This window comes from Mustela nivalis, assembly GCF_964662115.1.
Source record: "Mustela nivalis genome assembly, chromosome: 4".
Taxonomy (NCBI): domain Eukaryota; kingdom Metazoa; phylum Chordata; class Mammalia; order Carnivora; family Mustelidae; genus Mustela; species Mustela nivalis.
Window position 1 is genome coordinate 5,339,375 of NC_139023.1, and position 19,924 is coordinate 5,359,298.

General features: G+C 39.5%; 1 long non-coding RNA gene across 2 annotated transcripts; it reads left to right on the forward strand.

Annotated features, from left to right (window-relative positions):
- Positions 1-2,046: 2,046 nt before the first annotated feature.
- LOC309863012 lies at positions 2,047-13,980 on the forward strand. Of its 2 annotated transcripts, none has more exons than XR_014310847.1 (3): positions 2,047-2,229; positions 5,418-5,492; positions 13,523-13,980. It is a non-coding gene; the product is annotated as an uncharacterized lncRNA (long non-coding RNA). The 2 variants fall into 2 exon arrangements; XR_014310848.1 differs by lacking the exon at positions 13,523-13,980 and adding an exon at positions 5,814-5,892.
- Positions 13,981-19,924: the final 5,944 nt, after the last annotated feature.

Sequence of the window (19,924 nt, forward strand, 5' to 3'; positions counted from 1 at the left end):
TCCTGAATTTTCTTTAATATCATAATTTGCAACCTAACTCAAGAGGTAACAACTTGTCAAACACCTAAAACCATGCTTACAGTTGTGTTTTTGAGTTCGCAGATGACTGGTTGATAAATTTTACTCGTTGCTATTTAAGATGCTGATTTAGTATAAAAGGAGACAAGGGAACATGCTCTAAAATTAGGAGAGGGAGGGACAGGATGTTCTGAAATATTTCAGTAGTTTATGTGCTTGTAGGAAAAACAGAAGTTATAAATTGAAAAAGACCCTTCAAAGATCTCGATTTTCACATTTCACATTCTAAAAATTTATTTTTGTAATTTAAAACAAGGTGTATGGTAAATTTCCCAGTATTTATATTTTATCATAACAATAATTTTCTTAAAAAGGGGAAAAGAAAGGTATGGTTCAGTGAATAAAAACGTAGCAATAGTTTTAACTACTAGTTTAACTGTCTTAAACTACACTCGGTCTCTTCTCTAATCCCTGTTATTTGAAGGAACAATGCCAAATAGAAAGTCAAAGTTTTCTGCAATGGTTTGTTTTTGTAACAGGTATATCTCTTTTATTGAAGCATAATTACTATACAATGTTATATTAGTTTCAGAGGTAGACACAGGGATTCAACAATTGTGTATATTACTCCGTGCTCACCATAAGTGTACTCACCATCTGTCATCGTGTTATTACACTATTATTGACTATAAATATATTTATTTTATGGTAAGTACTTGGATTATCCCGAGGCCTATACACATTGGGCTGTCCACAAACACTGCTTATTGAGAACATTCTTTCAGAATTATATCAGTACGGATGGTGCACGGTCCTCCTCAAACATGAGCTGAATCACACAGAAGTCTGTCGGGATCATAAACAAAAGTCTATAGAGTTTGACACAGGCCCAGATGTTGAAGAGTGTGGGATATGAGAGACCTCCCGGAAAATATTTAAAAACCAAGTTCCTGCCCTCAAAGAAGGCTTTTCAAGGTACATCATGGGGTTTGTTCCTGTTTCTATGAAGCAGTTATTTTCATCTTCTCTTGGGAAACTAATGACATATTCACTCAGTGGATTTCATTTCTTTTGTTTTGTTTTAGAAGGCAGGGTGGAGGTGAGGATTGAGAGAGAGAGAGAGATCAATCTCCATATAAGGCCCTCTCAGAAGCACTTAGAATGACATTCCTTTCATTCCACACCTGGAACTAACTCTTCCTTCCTCTCCTTTCCTACAATATCCAACAATTATTTGACTATTTTATATATATACATATATATATTTTTTTAAAGATTTTATTTATTAATTTGACAGAGAGAAATCACAAGTAGACGGAGAGGCAGCCAGAGAGAGAGAGGAGGAAGCAGGCTCTCTGCCGAGCAGAGAGCCCGATGCGGGACTCGATCCCAGGACTCTGAGATCATGACCTGAGCCGAAGGCAGCGGCTTAACCCACTGAGCCACCCAGGCGCCCCAATATATATATACATATATTTTTAAGGACCTTGTGCAAACAATTAAGAGAAACTATTTTTTTTTTTTAAGATTTTATTTATTTGAGAGAGAGACAGAGATGGCTTGGGGAGGGGGCAGAGGGAGAAGTAGACTCCCTGCTGAGCAGAGAGCCTGACTCCAGCTTGGTCCCAGGACCCTAAGATCATGACCTGGGCTGAAGGCAGACACTTAACTGACTGAGGCACACAGGTACCCCTCAAGTAAACTTTCTTAAGCCAGGAACAAACACACAGTGAGCTTTTGGTACAGAGAAGATCCAAATATGTTCTGCCCAGGGTTCCACAAACACCAAATACCAATATCATCTTTTGTCTGCTGACCCAGGTTGAACATGAGTTGTGTTTGGGGAGGAGGAGGGACATGCGGTCAACCTACAGCTAATCCATTTTCTCCCCAGTTCTTTTGAAGTAACAGCCAGAGCAATGGTTTTTAAACTTTAATTTCTACCTGCAGAAACTTGTTTTGTTTTGCAGATTCTTACTCATCATTCCTGTGATTTAGACTAAACTAGGTGGAAGTATAGCTGTCCAAGTCTTAATCAGCAGGAACCCAAGCCCCTCCTCTCTCTCCCCAGAAAACCTTTGATTCTGCCAGCTGAACTCAGCGGAACAGTTTGAAGACCACTGACAACCCGACTAAGCCTGGTGAAAATCCATGGAAAATGTGCTTGTGAAGCAAAATGGATCTAGGAAAACCCCGCTTAGGCTCCTCAAGGTCTGCGGCTGTTTATGTTCTGTGGCCCCCACCCCATCCCCCACCCCTGGGGGAATGGGGAACTTTGCAGCACTAAGGATTGCACCACTTGGGACTTGGCCTTTCCCCTTTCACTTCTCCACTGGGGGCCCTTCAGCACTGTATCTGCTTCATTCACCTCTGCAAGTACGAAGACATTTCACTGGGCATGGGGGCTCTCTGCGGTCTGTAATTAAGAATTTGGGCTCTAGAGTTTGCCAGAGTTCAAAGCCAGGCTCCAGGACTTGCTAGGTGCAAGAGCCTAGGCACTCACTTACTCTCATTTTGTCCCAAATTTCCTCACCGGTGACAGAGGGACAATAATAGCACCTGCCTCACAGGGGTCCTGTAAGGATTAAGCAAGATAATGACTGTAAGTCCCTTAAAACTGTGACAGATACGGTAATGTTTGGTAAATACAAGATGTCATTAGGAACAGTCCGTTCCCTTGTCTGATGCAGAACAGCTAGCTCAAACAGCTTTCTCCTTTTGCTCGTAATTTTCTGGGTCATCTGAATTTTCCTTGCTGACTCCAAATCTAACATCTGTCCTCTGCAATCACACATATGCATATGTCAGTTTGAGAAGTACCACGTCATTTCCGGGTGCCATTGCTTTCCTTCTCTGTGCAGCAAAACCATAAGGGCCACACCAAGAAGTTTCTAGAAACTTCAACTGTGTTGGTTTTAGTTTTCCCAAAGACAATTTTTTTCAACTCCTATAGTTCTTTTAGTTTGATTTCTCCTTCTTGTAACTTGAAAATCTGTATTTCAAATGATTTCAAATGAGTACAAACAGGACTGGCTACATAATTTTCAGGACCCATTGCAAAATGAAGATGTAGGTGCCTTGTTCACAATTATTAAGAATTTCAAGGCAGGGACAGAAAAGCATTAAAATAAGTGCAGAATCATGAAACTGGCCCTGAGCACAAACATATTTAAAACCTTTGCTTTATTTATGTCACAATCAAGATTGGATATTCCATTTACACAGTGAGATATTTGTCACCTGCTATACCCCAAGACCTAACTTTTCTATTTAGCTGCTTGTACTCACTAATATTTGTCTTATATTTTCCTTAAGCTCTTCTTTCTGGCTTACCTCTTAACTCAGGCAAATGAAACCTGAAGCTATCCCTCGGATCATGGCAACAGCCCACATCCTTTGCGCTAACCCCCCATCTCTTCTCAAAGACCTGCACAAAGGGACTGTGGAGTGACCCCACCCCCCATGACTGGCCATTGCCTTTACCTCATTATAATAGTTAAATTTCCATCCAAGGAGGCGTCTCAGCCTCCTACATGATATACTATGTATGTATAGGCATGTTTCCTTAAGGTGCATGTTCAGTCTTATGTCTGCCTCTACATAGGATGACAAGGCTTCCCTATCTAAAATATTCATCCTATAGATCTTGGATACCAGTCCTTTATCTGTTATGTCATTTGCAAATATCTTCTCCCATTCCATTGGTTGCCTTTTAATTTTGTTGACTGTTTCCCTTGATGTGCAGAAGCTTTTTATCTTGATGAAGTCCCAATAGTTCATTTTTGCTTTTGTTTCCCTTGCCTTTGGGGACATGTCTAGCAAGAAGCTTCTGTGGCTCTTTGGTTAGGGGAGAGGAGTGGGGGGTTAGGTTGGCGTGGTGGCGGGTATTAAGGAGGGCACGTATTGCATGGAGCAATGGGTGTGGTGCATAAACAATGAATTTTGGAACACTGAAAAAAATAAAATTAAATTAAAAAAAAAAAAAAAGAAGTTGCTGTGGCTGAGGTTAAAGAGGTTACAGTCTATGATCTCCTCTAGGATTTTGATGGATTCCTTTCTCACAATGAGGTCTTTCATCCATTTTGAGTCTATTTTTGTGTATGGTATAAGGCAATGGTCCAATTTCATTCTTCTGCATGTGACTGTCCAATATTCCCAACACCATTTATTGTAGAGACCTTTTTCCATTGGATATTCTTTCCTGATTTATCAAAGATTAGTTGACCATAGAGTTGAGGGTCTACTTCTGGGTTCTCTCTTCTGTTCCATTGATTTTTGTGTATGTTTTTGTGCCAGTACCATGCTGTCTTGATGATCACAGCTTTGTTATATAGTTTGGAGTCCAGAATTGTGATGCCACCAGCTTCAGTTTTCTTTTTCAACATTCTTCTGGCTATTTGGAGTCTTTTCTAGTTCCATACAAATTTTAGGATTATTTGTTCTAGCTCTGTGAAACATGTCAATGGTATTTTGATAGGAATTGCATTGAATGTTTAGATTGCTCTGGGAAGCACAGACATTCTAAGAAATAGCAGAGAGGATCAGAGGGGAAGGGAGAGGAAACTGAATGGGAAGAAATCAGAGAAGGAGCCAAACCAGGAGAGACCCTTCACTCTAGGGGAATAAAAACTGAGGGTTGTGGAAAGGGAGGTGTGTGGGGGGATGGGGTCGCTGGGAGATGGGCATTAAAGAGAGCACATGATGTGATGAGCACTGAGCGTTATACACAACTACAGAATCATTGACTATTATACCAAAAACTCATGATATACCATATGTTGGCTACTTGAATTTAAATTTTAAAAATATTCATCCTCATCATAAACAAAAGTCATCCACTCACCCTCTCTCAGGAGTCATGGCTTTGGAAAGCATTCCTGGGATCTTATTCGTTGCATCTAAAGTTTTCTTTGTGTGACAACTTGGTGCACAAAATTTCTCTTTCACAACTATATACAATAAGTCATAAAACATTTTCTCTGGATCTGTTGCGTTTAATCATAGTGTCTGACTCACCAAGGGGTGAACTCACGTTTGTTCAGTTAAAATTTCCCTTACTTTTATGTGTGAAGGTTATAGGGACAGAAAGTAAGTATGTTCCAAAGACATTTGTTTAATCTTCCCACAGATAATAGTTGTAAACAAAAGACAAGAGAGTCTGTCTAAAGATTCACGTAACAGATTCCTTTAGAAGGAAATCACATCTCTCTCTCTCTCTACCGGGGAAGGAGTTAATTTTTTTTCTTGGATTCCCCAATGATATTTTTATTTTAATAGAGATCACAGGGTCTCATCTTTCAGTTGTCACCAGTCTTATAAAAAATTTCACTGTAACTCATGGTGTTATATTCACTATATGAAAGGAGGTTATTCACTTCTCAGTGTTGCTTTTGTTGTAGGAGGAATCTTTCCGGAAAACCAAGCTGACTTTTCTGCTATCTTTGTGCTGATTCCTTCCAGAGATGGAACCTGAAGTAAGGATTTAATGATTGGTGGTTTGTTGGGAAGTTCAGGGAAAGTAGGAAAGTTGGCCTCAAATGATGAATTATTAAGCCATCTATCACAGTGGTCAATTGGAAATTAATCCTGCAAAGAAACTCTGAGATATTAAAACACACACCACAGAATTATCTCACCTGGGGGCTCAGGGAGGTGGGGAACTTAGACACCAACAGCCATCAATCACTGATTGAGAATGGCTGAGAGGGGGCAGGGCTAAATCCAGCCAGTGCATTCTGGGATGGTATGGTCTCAGGGATGGAAGATGCTCATATTGTCTGTTGTATCTGCAATAGAACGTTGGAAAGAGAGTCTTCAGAGCAAACAAGTTTAGGTCTTGAGATCAGCACAACTTATTAGAAGAATGGTTTGTGGTAAGTTAACATAGAAATATCACCATTTACCTACCTTAAGTGTTGTTGGGATTATTAGAATTTTGTAAGGCAACAGACATTGCCATTTATATATACAGTGCCATTTAATTGTTTTTTTTTTTAATCGGTATTTCTCAAAACTAAATATTCATTGCAATCACTTGAAAATCTTGCTAGAAGAAGAGACTCTGACTCCACATAACTTATGGAAGGAGGTTCTGCATTTCTAACAAGCTCCCAGGTGATATTGATGCTGCTGGCCCATGGACCATTCTTCACACAGCAAGATTTTAAACCATTCTAAAATTTCTCTTTCACAACTATATACAATAAGTCATAAAACGTTTTCTCTGGATCTGTTGAGTTTAATCATAGTTAAAAAAAAAAAAGTTTGAACACATTCACAGGAGTGTTGTACGTTAGCTTTATTTGGAAAATAACCAGCTGTGTTAATCACTGCTAATAAACTTAACTGCCTGGGGTTCCCAGAGCAGAGTTACACAAGAGACAAAGGGCAGAATGAAAATTATATAGAATAGATAAGGATTTTGGCACTGTGGGAAACCTAAGAAAAAGCAAAAATTGCATCATTACTAGAGAATGAGGAAAAAGAAGAGATCCCAAAACCCATTTCTAAGTAATTCATGACACATGGCACTAATACAAAATTAATGTGATGTGCTTTGATATGTCTCCTATGTGCAATATATTAGGAAGGACAGAAACGTAAAAGCAAGTTATGTGCTGTTAGTTTGTCAAGGGGAACAGATAGACCCAGAAATGAAGATACTGAGCAGTAAAGATGTGAATAATCCTCCTTAGTGGGAGAGATTTGTCAGGCACAGGGAGTTTATTTTGGTCTGGAATATCTGGGGAAAATACTGTTGGAAGGGGAGGATTTCAGGTGAGCTTTTAGGAGAAAGGTTAAGTCTTCCTTTGACTATTGTGGGAGGGCATAGGGAAGTAGTCATAACTTTAGAGAAATGGTTTTATAAAATATGCCTCAGTAAGGGCACTGCTGGGATGCCTGGGTGGCTCAATTGGTTAAGCGTCTGTTTTCAGCTCAAGCCATGATCCCAGGGTCCTGGGATACAGTCCCACATCAGGTTCCTTGCTCAGCAGGAGCCTGCTTCTCCCTCTGCCTACTCTGCCTGCCACTCTGCCTGCTTGTGCTTTTTTTTTTTTTTTCCTCTCCCCTCTGAAAAATAAATAATCTTTACAAAAAAAGGCACCTTTTAGGAGTATGTGTTGTCATTAATAGGGCTTGGTTAGTAACAGTGGCACACAATGTACTTACTGACTCTCAGCTGAGGGTAATGGAGGTAAAAGAGCAGGTGGCTAATAGTATAATCATTAAAATTATGAAATGTGGAGTCAGATCCGGGTTCACATACATATTTCAACCAGTGCTAGCTGTGGGACTCAGAAACACCATTCACCTTATTCACCTTAAATCTCTAGTTTCTTATACATAAAATGATGATTTCAGGATATCTAAAAAGAATTGAAGTGATGATTAGAAAATTCATGAAAGGAGGGACACCTGGGTGGCTCAGCTCATTAAGCACCAGACTCTTGATTTCAGCTCAGATCATGATCCCAGGGACCAAGCCCCATGTTGAGCTCTGTGCTCAGTGGGGAGTCTGATTAAGATTCTCCCTTTCCCCCTGTCCATACCCTCTTCCTCCCAATCCTGTTCTCTCACTTGCTCTGTCCCTCTAAAATAAATGAACAAATCTATATATCCTTTATTTTTAAAATTTAATTATATATTTTTCAGTGTTCCAAGATTCATTGTTTATGCACTGCACCCAGTACTCCATGCAATATGTGCCCTCCTAAATAAAGGCTCACCCATACCCCACCCTCCCTTCTAAAACATTCAGTTTGTTTTGCAGAGTCCACAGTCTCTCATGTTTTGTCTCCCCCTCCAATTTCCCCCAATTCACATTTCCTTTCCTTCTCCTAATATCCTCCGTGTTATTCCTTATGCTCCACAAGTAAGTGAAACCATGATAAGTGACTTTCTCTGCTTGACTTACTTCACTCAGCATAATCTCTTCCAGTCCCGTCCATGTTGATGCAAAAGTTGGGTATTCATTCTTTCTGATGGAGGCATAATACTCCATAGTGTATATGGACCACATCTTCCTTATCCATTCGTCTGTTGAAGGGCATCTTGCCTCTTTCCATGGTTTGGCAGTTGTGGCCATTGCTTCTATGAACATTGGGGTACAGATGGCCCTTCTTTTCACTACATCTGTATCTATGGAGTAAATACCCAGTAGTTCAATTGCAGGGTCATAGAGTAGCTCTGTTTTTAATTTTTTTAAAATTATTTTTATTAACATACCATGTATTATTTGCCCCAGGGGTACAGGTCTGTGAATCATGAGACCTACACATTTCACAGCATTCATAGCAGATACCTTCCCCAATGTCCAAAACCCAACCACCCTATCCTTACTGCCCCCACCTCCAACAATCCTCAGTTTGTTTTGTAAGATTAAGAGTCTCTTATGGTTCGTCTCCATCCTGGTCCCATCTTGTTTCATTTTTTCCTTCCCTACCCTCAAACCCCCCACTCTGCCTCTCAAATTCCTCATATCAGAGAGATCATATGATAATTGTCTTTCACAGATTGACTTACTTCGCTCAGCATAATACCCTCTAGTTCCATCCACATTGTTGCAAATGATAAGATTTCATTTCTTTTGATGGCTGCATAGTATTCCACTATATATGTACCACATCTTCTTTATCCATTCATCTGTTGATGGACATCTAGGTTCTTTCTATAGTTTGGCTATTGTGGACATTGCTGCTATAAACATTCAGGTGCACGTGCCCCTTCAGATCACTACATTTGTATCTTTAGGGTAGATACCCAGGAGTGCAATTGCTGGGTTGAAGGGTAGCTCTATTTTCGACTTTTTGAGGAATCTCAATGTTGTTTTCCAGAGTGGCTGCATCAGCTTGTATTCCCACCAACAGGGGAGGAGGGTTCCCCTTTCTTTGCATCCTTGCCAACATCTGATTAATTTTAGCCACTCTCAGTGGTGTGAGGTGGTATCTCATTGTGGTTTTGATTTGTATTTCCCTGATGCCAAGTGATGTGGAGCACTTTTTCATGTGTCTACTGGATGTGTCCATCTGGATGTCTTCTTTGCAGAAATATCTGTTCATGTCTTCTGCCCATTTCTTGATTGGATTATTTGTTCTTTGGTTGTTGAGTTTGCTAAGCTCTTTATAGGTTTGGATACTAGCCCTTTATCTGATATGTTGTTTGCAAATATCTTCACTCAGTCTGTCAGTTGTCTTTTGGTTTTGTTGACTGTTTCCTCTGCTGTGTGAAAGCTTTTGTTCTTGATGAAAACCCAATAGTTTATTTTTGCCCTTGCTTCCCTTGCCTTTGGTGATGTCTCTAGGAAGAAGTTGCTGCAGCTGAGGTCGAAGAGGTTGCTGCCTGTGTTCTCCTTAAGGATTTTTGATGGATTCCTCTCTCACATTGAGGTCTTTCATCTATTTTGAGTCTATTTTTGTGCATAGTGTAAGGAAATGGTCCAGTTTCATTCTTCTGCATGTGGCTGTCTAATTTTCCCAATACTATTTGTTGAAGAACATTCCATCCCAAAGCAATAGAACACACATTCTTCTCTAGGGCACATGGAACATTCTCTGGAATAGACCAAATCCTGGGTCACAAATCAGGTCTCAACCAGTATCAAAAGATTGGGATCATTCTCTCCATATTTTCAGACCACAGTGCTTTGAAAGTGGAATTCAGTCACAAGAAGAAAGTTGGAAAGAACTCAAATATATGGAGGCTAAAGAGCATCCTACTAAAGAATGAATAGGTTAGTCAGGAAATTAAAGAAGAATTTTAAAAATCCATGGGAACAAGTGAAAATGAAAACACAGCTGTTCAAAATCTCTGCACTGCTTCTTATATCCCATTTGTAAGTGAAACCATCTGATAATTGTCTTTTCTGTATGACTTGTTTCACTCAGCATAATACCCTCCAGTTCCATCCATGTTAATGTAAAGGGTAAGACTTCATCCTTTTTGATTGGTGAGTAATATTCCATTATATATATGGATAAAGAAGCTGTGTGGTGTGTGTGTGTGTGTGTGTGTGTGTATAATTTCATTCATTTATAGATATCCATTCATCTCTGTAGATTGACTTCTGGGTTCTTTCCACAGTTTGGCTATTGTGGACATTGCTGCTATAAACATTGAGATACAGGTGCCCCGTCAGATCACTACATTTGTATCCTTGGGGTAAATCTCAAGAATTTAAAAATGGAGCTATCCTACAACCCAGAAATTGCCCTACTAGTCCTACTTATTAATATTTGCTTTTGTTGCTTATGCTTTTGATCATATAAAAAAATTATTGTCAAGACCTAGGGTATTGAACTTTTCCCCTACATCTTCTTCTAGGAGTTTTGTGGTTTCAGGAGTTTTTGAGGTTTCTAGGAGTTTTGTGATTACATCTTTAATTACTTTGAGTTAGTTTTTGTGATTAGGTTAAGACAGGGATACATTTTCTTCCTTCTGCATGTGTTTTTCTTGCTTACCAACACTATCTATTGAAGAGACTGTATTTCCCCACTGAGTATTCTTGGCTTCCCTGTCAAATGTTAGTTGATTGTTTTGTGAGGGTTTATTTCTGGCTTCTTAATTCTGTTTCAATGGCCTATATGTCTATTTTTATGCCAATACTATTTTGCTTATCAAAGCTTTTTATTATAAGTTGAATATAGTATGATGCATCCAACTTTATGTTCCTTCTCAGAATTACTTTTGCTATTAATCGTCTTTTGTAGTTTCATATGAATTTTAGGATTTTTTTTCTATGAAAAAAATGTCATTGGAATTTTGGTAGGGATTGTACTTAATCTGTGGATGGTTTTGGATAGTATGTAACCAGAATCTATGCTTTTAGTGATTAAGCTCTAGTACTTCTTCATGATAAATGCCAGAGCCAAAAGGGAATTAGAAACCTCTTCAAATCCCTCGTTTTATGGATTTAAAAAAAATGGTTAAACTATTCCTGTTTACTATTTGTCCTATCTTGTACCAAATTTAGGCATTTTAGCTTTCATCCTGTTCACTTTATATTATCACTGAAATAAAGCAGAATATAAATGAGATTCCCAGCTCTACTGGGTATCTGCCAATTTCTCCAGATTTTACACTCCACCTGCTTCCTTCCATGGGTTGCATCAATGGACTCCTTACTCTCTGTATTCCAGTTGGTTTGGAACAGTGGGAGCACCAACAGAAGGCTAGGGAGAAGGTGAACCAGGGTATGTATTCTAACAAGCTATATAGTTATTTATACCTGCTTAACAAACTACCCCAAATTTAGTGGTATTAAATAGCCACTTTATTAGGCTCACATATTTTGTGGGTCAGGAATTCAAACAAAGTGTGGTTGGATGGCTTGTTTTTGCCCCCCTATGTTTAGTGTCTTATCTTGGACCCAAAGGCTAAAGCTGGCATCACAGCCTGGAGTTTATTACCTAAAAACCTGTTCATTCACATGTCTAGCAACTGATGTTAGTTATTGGCTGGGACCTCAATTGAACATTTGGCCAAAACATCTCCATATAACCTTTACACCTGGGTGAGTCTGGGCTTCTTCACAGTATAATAGTTGGGTTCCAATAGTGATTGTCTCCCCCCAAAAACAGATGGAAATGCATAGCTTTTTAAAAAATAGTTTTAGCATTGGGATTTGTATAGTGCCACTCTCATCATACTCTATTGGTCAAGACAGCCACAAAGCTCTGCCCAGATAAAGGAGAAGTGATATAATATAGATGCCAACACATGATGGGAGAAATGTCAAGATCATACTAAGAAAAGCATGTAGATGGGAGAATCATCTTTGGAAAATACAGTGAGTTACAAGATTGAGGCTTGAGAACTAAGTTTATAGAGGTGTGGCTCAATTGGAAAGGCTTGCCTAAAACAGAAAGAAATATATTATAGAATTTATGAAAATGTGGGAAAAAAGTTTATGTCATACAACTGATATTCAGAGTACCCCCAGGCCTTAAAAAAATAAATAATTAGATCCAGAACAGAGTTCCTAAAATGTCCCCAGTTCCTCTTGTGTAAATGTATTTTCTTCACCAGAGTGTGTGTGTCGTCTCAAAGAACTCCTTTACTCCCTGCTCCTCACTCTTTCTATGAAAGAGGATATCATTAGATAATATGCATGGGAGATCTCTTTAGGCAGCAGAAACATTGCTCAGTGTTTCCCCCTCTAAAACGCCATTAATCTTACTGTAGTATGCAAAACAGTTTTTAGTAGGGTAGAAAGGCAGGGTCTACTTCTGGAGTGATGCTAGAAAGGCAGCTGTGCTGTTCCCATAAACATTTTCACATGGTCATTGATAAATATGGTAACACTGAAAACAAGGTTCCACAAATGGGTATACCTCACTGTCTTATGGAATTATAGAAATAAAAAAGGACCTTTGAACCTATTTATACCTGAACCCCATTACTTTGTAGGTATGGAAACTTTTGCAGGAAATGAGAAGTGATACATTTAAGGTCTACACTCCTTGGACCTTTGTCATTTATGAAAAATTTGAAATAGATCCCAACTCAAATTCCCCTTTATTCTCAGAGATATATATTTCAAATTAATTTTTAAAATTACATGCAGCTGTAAGAGTAATTTTATGGTGACCAACATAACACAATAAAAAATGTGAAAGCAGTCATAATTTTTAAAAAAGGGTAATAGAGACTTGTTCTCAGTTTCTCTCAATGGTAACGTCTTGCCAAACTATAGTGCAATATTATAACCAGGATATTGACATAGATACAGTCAATATATAGAATATTTTCTTACCAGAAGGATCCCATATATTGCCCTTTTGTAGCCACACACACTTTCTTCTATGCCACTCCTTCCTTACCTCCTGATAACCACTAATTTGTTCTTCCTTTCTATAATTTAGTCATTTCAGGAATGTTACATAAGTGGAATCATGTAGTATGTAAGCTTTGGGATTGGCTTTATTCACACAGCATAATGCTCTGAATACTCATCCAGGTTATTGAGCATATCAATAATTTGTCCTTCTTATCCTTGGGTAGTATTCCATGGTATGGTTGTACCACTGTTTAATCATTCACCTATTGTAGAACAACTGGGTTGTTTCCAGTTTTGTGCTATGATAAATAAAGCGTTTATAAATACAATACTCAGGTTTTTGTAAACAGTTGTCTGGGATAAATGCTTAGGAGTGTAACTGTTGGCTTGTATGCTAGTTGCATATTTCATTTAAAAAAAAAAAAAACTGCCAAGTTGTTTTCTCTATTGGCTGTATCATGTTCTGTTCCTTCCGGCAATGCATGAGTCGTGCAGTCTTCCCATGTCTTCCCTACATTTGGAATCATTGCTTTTTTTAATTCTAGCTGAACAATAGGTATGGGGTGGTATGTCTTTGTGATTTTAATTTGCACTTCCCTATTGACTAATGATATGGGATATCTTCTTATATGCTTACCGTCTGTTTCTTTGGTGAAATGTGTTACGGGTGTATTTTTAAGTGTTTAATGTGGGTGAAGTCTATCTACTGACCCTCCCTTTCACCCGTAGGGGACTTGTTTGCCGAAGTTGCAGTCCCGGATGTTCACAAAAGGACACCAATTTGCTCACCTTCCTGCAGCCCCACCAGCCTTCTAAATCAGCATTTCAAGAATGCCAAACTTTTCTTATTCGGCCAGAAAACACAATAGCTCTGTAATCAATCTGCTTTGTTCTCCATGTGGCTGGCTGTTCTCAAAGCTGAATCTCTGCTTAAAGGGAACTTCTTCAGGAAAGTCTCCACTGAATTCCTTAGTATGCTCTCTCTGCCGGTCTCTCTGTAGTTTGGGTTTCCTTCCTTTTATGTTTATCCCAGTTCACAATTTTACTTACCTGTTTGCTTGTCACTGTTTTCACTTATATGTTGTGTAACCTCCATCAGGCCAGGGATTTTGTATCTTTTCTCACTTGAAGTCCTGGCACCTGGGCTAAATGCCAACTGTGTAATAAATTGTGATTTGGTGAATGAATGGGAACATTTCCGTGTTATTTTATCCAGATTTCAAGTTACCACAGACTTCCCCCCTCCTGAATGTATTTTCTGTCATTTTCTTTTTAAATTCATCTATTATCATCACTATCACCATCATTAGGATTAAGCTAAGACATGCATCATAATTTACCATGTGAAATGCTCAGTAAGTACGAAGGTCCATTTTAGAGTGAGTCGACATTCAGCCGCTAAGCATAGTAACTGTATATTTAACATAGAAAAAAAAATTATTTAGTATGTTATTATATGTTATCTGATACACAATCCAATTCATAAGTAAAAAATGTTTACGTATGATTAAGGCATATGAGAACATAGTCTAAAGTAGTGTTATGGACTGAATTGTGTCCTCCCCACCCCGCCCCAATTTATATGTTGAAGTCCTAACCCTAAGGCCATTAGAATGTGACTGTATTTGGAGGTTAAGTTCTTTAGAGAGGTATTAAAGTTAAGTGACGTCATTAGCATGAACCCTAATCTAATCTGACTGCTGTCCTTATAAGAAGAGAAAATTGAGACACAGATAAAAACAGAGGGAAGACCATGAGAATGATGAGGGAGCAGGAGGCTGGCTGAGGACAGAGCAGGAGCTGGCGCCTTGCACCCCCTCTTCACCAGCTCCCCTCCAGAAGTGTAGCATCCCCAGGCAGCCCTGACTGCCATGAACAATAAGCAAATAGTTAACTTGCAGAGCTCACAATCCTGCTAGACAGGAGTCTCCCTTGGCTTACAAATGTCCTAAATCTCACTAACAAAGACGATCAATAGCAGGATTGTGACACCCCACCAAAAAGTCTCCCCAACTATCTTAAATGTTAATGGCTGGTCTAAAGACAACATTGATCCAGCAGCAAGGGCAAGGCCTCCGGCAGGCCTGGAACATCCTGGCACCTTGTAGGCCCTCTTTAGCATATGAAAACTCCACTGAAACCTCCCTTCCCCTCACCTTCCCCCAACAGCAGGGTACATAACCTGCCATCCCTCACAACCCGGGGCAGCAGCTCTTCCTGCCTACGGGTCCTGTTCCCTTGCTTTAATAAACCACCATTTTGCACCAAGCATAAGATGACTATTTACAAACCAAAGAGAGAGAGGCTCAGAAGAAACCGCAACCCTGTTAACACCTTGATCTTGGACTTCTTGCCTCTAGAACTGTGAAAAAATAAATTTCTGTTATTTCAGCCCTAGGAAACTAATACAAGTAGTAACAGCAGCAATATGTAATGATAGAATTGATGAAGTTCTAGAACCTAGGTGAGGTTTGGTGGGCTGAGGTCCGGAGCCGATGACCAAGAAAGAATTCTTGAGACATCTTTGGTGCAAAATGGTGGTTTATTAAAGCACGGGGACAGGACCCGTGGGCAGGAAGAGCTGCTGCCCCGGGTTGTGAGGGATGGCAGGTTATGTACCCTGCTGTTGGGGGAAAGGGAGGGGAAGGGAGGTTTCAGTGGAGTTTTCATATGCTAAAGAGGGCCTACAAGGTGCCAGGATGTTCCAGGCCTGCCTGAGGCCTGCATGCCCTTGCTGCTGGATCAATGTTGTCTTTAGACCAGCCATTAACATTAAGATCTTTGGGAGACTTTTTGGTGGGGTGTCACAATCCTGCTATCAATCGTCTTTGTTAGTGAGATTTAGGACATTTGTAAGCCAAGGGAGACTCCGGTCTAGCAGGATTGTGAGCTCTGCAAGTTAACTATTTGCTTATTGTTCATGGCAGTCAGGGCTGCCTGAGGGATGCTACACATATGGAGGGGAGCGGATGAAGGGGGGGGGTGCAAGGCGCCAGCTTTTGCTTTGTCCTCAGCCAGCCTCCTGCTCCCTCATCAGAATTATAGGAATTACTGTTTGATTCTTTGCGTTTTCTAATTTCTATAAAATGACCTACAAATTTTGTCACTAAAATTAATGTTACCCTACCCTGAGTTGATAGAAGGAGCTTGTTTGAGATAAAACTAATGAGAAAATAATGAAGAAACAATAGTTAGCCAACTATTCCCCTTCTCGACACTGAAGAATCTAAGCCTAAAAATAAAATTCACAGATGAAGTTGATTCAGCTTTTAAAGTCTTGGTCAAAGAAAAGTGTACTGAATGGTTGGTTCTCTGAACACACTGTGATCACCCAGGCAAGAAGGCTTTCGTGTCTTAACTGGAAGTGGACCTTCAGTGTGTTCCGTGGGAACTATACATGTGGCTTCCAAGCCCTTCATTTGAGACTCAGAACAAATAGACCACATGCATTCCTTAGCCGTTCATACTTAAAAACAAATTCCAAAGCAGGGTTGCCCCGTGCTAAAAGAAACGATAGACAACAGCTCTGGATATTAAACAGGTAGTAGAGTTTGTGGGCTGACGCAATCAACCTCTCACATCATTAACAGAATCCATTTGTTCATACGTCTTTCACTCCTTTGAATAAGAGCAATAAACCCAGAATAACCAGAGATAATTAGATAAAATACTTTGGACCTGAGGACTTTAATAGACTGGGCCAATCTTGACAAGGGAGAATACTGGGACCCCAAAATGCTTAGAGTAGTGTGTATGCACATATGTGCATATAGAATATTTATAGCATTCTACCTCAGTCTGAAGTTAGAGATAAAGAATCCTTGGAGTTGAACCGAGCCTAAAATTTCTCATGCTATGAAAAGCACTTTGGATTCCCCTGATAGGCCTGTCTGTTATCTCAGAGGGAAATACATTTAAGGGATGTTCCAAAATTAATTGCTTATCTTACAATGTTGGGCTAGAAGTTAAAATCCTATCAGCACTACATCTGGAAAATATAACGGGATTGATTAACAGTTGGAGAAAATGGTACTAAAAATGTAAAGTAACACAATCTCGCCAGTGAATATTGTTTAGTAATTACTCTTTTGATAAACTATTTCCTCTCTTCAGCATGCAGAGATACAGGTACTTGTTTTATAATGCTTTGGAATTGATTAAGTAGGGAACTGATTTAAGGTCTAGATGTAAAAGATTAAATATGTACTAAGGTATAACTATTTCTACTATCCATATTTTAACTCCTAGACTTTTACCAATTGCCTGTACACTAAGAACTTTTTAAGAAACAAAATTGGATAGGATAGTCCTTGTCCTTAAATAGAGCTTGGTCTGAGGGAAGAACAAGTCACATGAGACACTGAGTTGAACAGGGGGTCTCAAGGCTGTGATCAGAGGTTATTATTCTATTCTCCCCACTATCTGTTCTGTCTTGCTCTGTAGAACAAGTTCTTCCTTGCCCCTTGGAAGAAATCTGGGACATCCTCGTGACTTCTCTGGTAAATCCCAAATAGTGAATGAAGTCCTCTGGTCACTTCCAGAGAAATAAAAGCTAGTTGCAGTATTTATACCCTGTCAAAACTCAAATTTCCTTGTGTGTGTGTGTGTGTGTGTGTGAAGATGTTTCTAATTTACATTCAGGTACTTTTATTTATTTTTTAATTTATTTTTTTCAGTGTTCTGAGATTCATTGTTTATACACCACACCCAGTGCTCCATGCAATACATGCCCTCCTCAAAATTTACTTTAAAGGTAAATATTCCCCTTCCTCCAGCATGAGCTTGCTCCAGAGTTATGGGCAGCTTCTCCATCTCCCTCCCCAGGTCGCTGCCCCATTCTCCCACTCACCCCGCTGCCTCAGGCTCCCATAGGGCTAGAGCCTAAGGTGAAGATGGGGACTCGGATGTGCTTAGTGGGAGGAATGGACTCAGCTGGCACTCAGGTAGTCTTACTTGGGTTTCCTCAGGCCATGGCAGATATATGTTCAATAATGTCTTTGGGGGTTATTTGGAGACCACCCCCAGGATATTGAAAAGAACCTCCTCTGACATAGGTGGTACATTTTCTTCTGGATAACTGCTTGTATATCCTCACGCAAACCCCAGAAATTGGATGTTCCATCTCTCAGTTGAAGTAACCACCCTTCTAGGGCAGTCCTTGGGGCAGAATTTGAAATAGCTCCAAGCTATTTCTTGATCATGGAACACAAGAAACACTAAGCTATGAAAGGAAGTGCCACTGGCTCCCAAAGCTTCATTGAGCTCTCTTGCCTCTGGCTAATTAACCACAGCTTCTTGCCTTTAGATCCTTCAGGAGTATTTCACTCTGTGCAAAAAACTACAGGGGATATAGATCAAATGCAGAGTTCATCAAAGCTTCCTGCCATTTTCACGAGATAGGGCAGCACACTAATGACCATCTCCAAAGAAATTTTTTTTTTTTAGGTTCCAATTTTCTTTTTTTTACCAAATTCTTAACTCTCACTTATATATATACAAGGCCTGCATGTTGCCAAGGGGAAAAACTTGTCTATAACCAACTCCTTTGCAAATTCTGCATAGGCAGACAGAACCTCATTTTGGATCTCATTGTTGGGTGCTTTTTTAGCTCTCAGCAAAAAGTAAGACACAGTCCCATTTTGTATTAGCAAATACATCATTTAAAAAATTTTTATTAACAATTAATGTATTATTTGCTTCAGGGGTATAGGTCTGTTAATAATCAATCTCACACAATTCACAGCACTCAACGTAGTACATACTGTCCCCAATGTCCATAACCCAGTCACCCTATCCCTTCCCCACCCCCAACCCCCAGCAACCCTCAGTTTGTTTCCTGAGATTGAGTCTCTTATGGATTTTCTCTCTCCCTGGTCCCATCTTGTTTCATTTGTTCTCTCTCTGCCCCCCATAACCCCTCACCCTGCCTCTCAAATTCCTCATATCAGAGAGATGATATAATTGTCTTTCACTGATTGACTTATTTTGCTTAGCATAATACTCTGTAGTTCCATCCATGTCGTTGAAAATGGCAATATTTCAGGATTTTTGATGGCTACATAGTATTCTATTGTGTGTGTGTGTGTGTGTGTGTGTGTGTATACATATATATCTCACTTCTTCTTTATCCATTCATCTGTGGATGGACATCTAGGTTCTTTCCATAGTTTGGCTATTGTGGACATTGCTGCTATAAACATTCAGGTGCACATGCCCCTTCAGATCACTACATTTATATCTTTAGGGTAAATACCTAGTAGTACAATTGCTGAGTCGAAGGATAGCTCTGTTTTCAACATTTTTTTGTTTTGTTTTGTTTTGTTTTCAACTTTTTGAGGAACCTCCATACTGTTTTCCAGCATGGGTACACCAGTTTGCATTCCCACCAACAGCACAGGAAGGTTCCCCTGTCTCTGCATCCTTGCCAAAATCTGTCATTTCCTGACTGGTTAATTTGAGCCATTCTGACTGGTGTGAGGTGGTAATCTTAAGGTGGTTTTGATTTGTATTTCCTTGATTCCAAGGGACATGGAGCAATTTTTCATGTGTCTATTGGCCCTTTGGATGTCTTCTTTGCAGAAATGTATGTTCATATTTTCTGTCCATTTCTTGATTGTATTATTTGTTCTTTGGGTGTTAAATTTGATAAGTTCTTTATAGATTTTGGATACTAACTCTTTATGTGATACATTTTTGCAAATATCTTCTCCCATTCTGTCAGTTGTCTTTTGGTTTTGTTGACTGTTTCCTTTGCTGTGCAAAAGCTTTTCATCTTGATGAAGTCCCAGTAGTTCATTTTTGCCCTGCCTTACTTCTCTTTGTGATGTTTCTAGGAAGAAGTTGCTGTGGCTGAGATTGAAGAGGTTGCTGCCTGTGTTCTCCTCAAGAATTTTGATGTATTCCTGTCTCACACTGAGGTCTTTCATCTACTTTGAGTCTATTTTTGTGTGTAGTGTAAGAAAATGGTCCAGTTTCATTCTTCTGCATGTGGCTGTCCAATTTTCCCACCACCATTTGTTGAAGAGACTTCTTTCCATTGGACATTCTTTCCTGCTTTGTCAAAGATTAGTTGACCATAGAGAGTTGAGGGTGGATCTCTGGGCTCTCTATTCTGTTCCATTGATCTATGTG